Consider the following 4626-nt stretch of genomic DNA (forward strand, 5'->3'; position numbering starts at 1 on the left):
CGGCACAGAGGAAGGGAATGATGGATGAAGATGAAGACGCACGAAAGGGTAAAGTTAAGGCGTCGGAAGCAACTCCTCCAATGCACAACGATGTTAGGGCTAAGACGGAATCAGCTGAAGCAACTCAAAAATTGCACGACGACGACGGGCTCAGACGAAATCGGCCAAAGCAGCTCTTCCAACGCACGAAGATGGGCTCAGACGAAATTAGCCTCTTTTGGACAAAGCTGGTCTCAGGAGGAAGGGGGAGTCTCTCACGAAGAAGGGGAAGAGCAGTCTTGGGAGGAAAGGGGAGAGTAGTCTCTCAAGAGCAAGACGACGTTGTGGCCAAATCAAATGAAACAGATCGTTTTTGCCATGTTGGGCGTGCGTGCCCAGTCCCCAATATGCAGATTGCAATAAGAATTTCTCTTTAATTAATGCTATAAAATTGTGAAAGGAGTCCTTAAACTCCTAAAAATTTTCAGAATTCAATCAATATATCGTTTTAGTACTCTCTTTATCTGTAAAATCCACAACTCTTGAAGGATCAAAGCTAACATATACAATAGACAAATTTACACAAACAATTACATTTTTCACAAAAACAAAAATAGAAATTAATTAGTAATAATGATTATAAACTATTTTTTGAATATTTTTCTTAAAAAAACTTTAGTTAACACCATATGAATATTTATCCTTTTCTATTTGGTGGGACATTTTTTTCTCGAGTTAAGCTACTCAATCGCCTACTATTCATACAACCTCTACATACCAGCACACGTGGTTTTTTTTTTTTTTTATTAAACATTACGTTTCTTTTCTTCCATTTGAAATCTCTCTTTCCCAGAAACCCCCCATTACGTCGTCCCACGTCTTCACCCCTCACGTTGTCCTGCTTCTTCTCCACCCTCAACCCACGTTGTCTATCGTCCTTCCCCCCTGTTGACGTACGTTGTCCCACGTTTCCCATTCGGCGTCGTCCTTCCCCCACCACCTAGCTCATTGTCGCAACAGACCCAACATTATTCTGTTTTTCTATAAGGGTAAGAAATGAAAGAAAACATTTTCATTTTTCTCTTTTAGTTTTGTCTCTCTATTTCTATCATTTTGTGTATTTTTGTGTTTAATGGATTTGTGAGTTTGTATTTTTTTATCTATGTTTTTGTGGAGTTTTGTGGGGGTGTTGTGTTGTGTTTTGGGAGATTTGTGAGGCTTTTTGTTCTGTTTTGTGGAATTTTTTTGTTTTGTGGGAGTTTTGTAGGGATTTGTGGGGGTGTTGTGTTCTATTTTGGGAGTTTCGTAGGGCTTTTTGTTCTGTTTTATGTTTTGTTTTATGGTTAAAAGATGTCTGAGATTGGCGACGCGTGTATCCCCAAGTAATGAACATGTGAATGCATTATTGCACCATTTGGATGACTTTGAGCACAAATTTGCAGGATTACAACTTGAGTCTGGTTCAACCAAGGTGAAAAAGAACACAGTCGTTGACAAGGGTAAGAAAATATTAAACCTGCATGTAGTTCGGGAGAAAGAGAAAATATTAAACCAGCATGTAGTTCGGGGGAAAGGGAGGCCGCCAACAATAAAAAAGGTACTGCCAGTGGAAAATGATGCAACGAAGAGAAATAAGAAACATGTATTATGTTTTGTTCAAGTATTTGTGTAAATATTGGATTGCAGACATGTTACTTTCTAACATAATTTTTTTTTTTTGTCAATTAAGACTTGCAAGAAAATCTTTGACGACAGAACACAATATAGTGACCTCTCCGAATCGCAAGTTGGTGGTAGTCTTGACAAGATTGTTATCCCAACCCAATGTAATACTCTAACACAACCAATGCCACCGTGCATGCCCCATGGGAGGTAGTGCAAATCACTGGTCAAGTTTTTTTTAGATAAATTACTAGAAAGAGTATTTGTAAATAGTTGAATAGGGTATGAAAAATATTTTCGGTGTGGTTTCCATACTAAAAGGGGTGTGAAAATGATTGTAAAATGACTGAATGGGGTATGTAAATTATTTTTTTTGTGACTTACTAGAGCTGGTATGGAAATGATTGTAAATTTTGTTGTGAATCGGTATGGAAAACATTGTAAATATATTTTAGGTGATCATGTATACACGTTGATCAATCGTACATGTTATGGTTATGAAGGAGCGGTGAAGGGTGTTAATTTTTTTTTTTCTACTAAGATTATGGTTGTGATTGTAGTTAATGTTTTATTTTAGTTGAGGAATTGATGCTTGTTATGATGGTAGTGATTTACAAAATATCGGATGGTTATGAACCTGAAGAGAAAAATGGGGGTCCTTAGCGTGATAAAGGGAAAACAAAAATAACCCGACTCATTTTTTTGCAAGTATTTAGCATGTGCAGATTTGAAGTTGTGCCTATCTTACAAGAATCATAAATCATTTATCTCAAGAAATTATAGAACACCAACTATCCTAGTTTCACTTGGTAGTGTTTTAAATGGTCTACTAGTTGGGGTCAGAAACACAGGAACAGAAACATGATCATGGTGCACTTGGTAGTCTGTGAAATGGTGGACTGGTTTGCATGTGCAGATTTACAAGTATTTTGCAAGGCTGGATCACGTTGATCTCTATGGATGGTGCACTGATTTTGCAAGGCTAGCATGTTTAGTGCAATAAAGCCAAAATTTTTGTAAGTATTTAGCATCTTTTTTGCACTAGGAACATATTTGCAAGTAAAGCCAAAATTTTTGTAGTAGGAACAGATTTGAAAGTATTTTGTGAACTACATTTTAAGTCTATCTACATTTTAAAAATAGGGAAAGAAAAGGAACTCGTGCTATAACGCGTAGCTATATTTTAGCAACATTTTCACAATTGTACTTCAGAAATGACAGAACTACTTACTCAAAATAGATTAGATTACATTTAAAACTATCCCCATTTATTCAATAGTCTGATTCAACCAAAAACTATTATAAGACATATGATCCAATACAAATATAACAGTATACGTGCACCCATATTCTCTGCGATCCGCCTTTGAGGTTTGTGTTCTTGCTTGTGAAGCTCATTCTCTCTCTATTAGTTTATCTTTGGCTTTTCAAACTTCATACTCACACATCAATAAATCATCACCCCTCTTCCAAACTGCATTCTCTCTTGTTACAATATTTCCATCTACCAATTGCAATATATCTACCCATATAAAAAAATTTACATATTGCTTCTCCCTGCGTAGAATTCAAAAATTTCAAGTTTCACATATAATAACTTTGTACATAGATTCAAAAGGTACAGAAAAAATATATATGAGAAATTAGTTACTGTGTTATAGTTCGGGTAGACATAAAATTTCATTTTAGGATTTTTTTTCATTTTGGGAGATCTTTGATGGTGCTTTCAAACCACACCAACAAGTTAGTGTGTCCATTTTAAATGCATTAACAACACATGACGAAAACTGACTTAATGCCATAAATGATCTACATGATGATTGATAGACCAAATGTTGATATCACTCAAATGGGGGGCCAAAAGTAAAATGGGTAGAAGTAGCAAACATAGACAAAAGTGAATCAGATTATGGTAAGAAGATCCTTAGTACTGTAAACACTACTGCCAATAGTAATCCGCTCAAACAACCACAAAAATGGTTAACAATATGCTAAGAAATATGCTAATATTGTACACAAGGGTTAACAATATGCTAACAAAACTGCTAACAATATGCAATGGCTAACAATATGTTAAAAAAATCTAATTCATTATATTTCTACACATCTATACAACTTAAGCATAAACAAAAAACTTAAGCCAAAATCTACACAACCAAACTTCACAATCATTGTATACTACAATAAACTTAGACAAAATTTACAAAAAATAGTGAACATTCCTACACAAAAAGCTTACACAAAATCAAATGATAATTTTCTCCATCATTTCCTCAATCAGACACTAGAAAGGAAAAAAAAATTTAAAACGAGAAAAAGGGATTAAAAAAGTACCAAGATCCATAGAGAGGGAGAGAGATTGAGATGGAGAGGTGCTCACCTTGGCGGATCTATGTTTGTGATGTCTAGGGTTGCAGGGGTGATAGGTAATGGGTAATGGGGTGATGAGTGATGGGTAATGGGTCCTAGCTGGGCGTTATGGGTTGAAGGAGAGAGGCAGCGGGCGAGAGAGAAGAAGAAGGATTGAGGGAGAAGGATCTGGTTAGATGATTTTGCAAAGAAGAGAGGTCTGGGCGAGGGCGAGGGAGAGGATCGAGTGAGAGAAGAAGAAGGGTTGAGGGAGAAGAGAAGCCTAGGCGAGGAGTGTCCCAAGTTTGAGAAGAAGGGTTGAGGGAGAAAGATATTTGGGAGAGGGAGAAGATCGAGTGGAAGAACCGGTGGAAGGATACAAATTGGATACAAACCCGATTTGTAACGTGGGTTTGTGGTGTGTGCTAGTGAACCGGGGGTTAAGTAGAGTTTTTCTTTTGAGAAATGATACTTGCAGTCGTGAGTGTGCAAGCGTCGTGCAGTCATTTTGAAAAAAGTAAATAAATATGGGACCTACATGAAAAGAAATTAATTTTTTATAAGTGGATCATACTCTTTTTTAAAGTGACTGTATGACGTTTGTGCATTTTACTACTATATATAGTATTACTCTTT

The sequence above is a fragment of the Juglans regia genome, chromosome 10 (genome assembly GCF_001411555.2).
Source record: "Juglans regia cultivar Chandler chromosome 10, Walnut 2.0, whole genome shotgun sequence".
Classification (NCBI taxonomy): domain Eukaryota; kingdom Viridiplantae; phylum Streptophyta; class Magnoliopsida; order Fagales; family Juglandaceae; genus Juglans; species Juglans regia.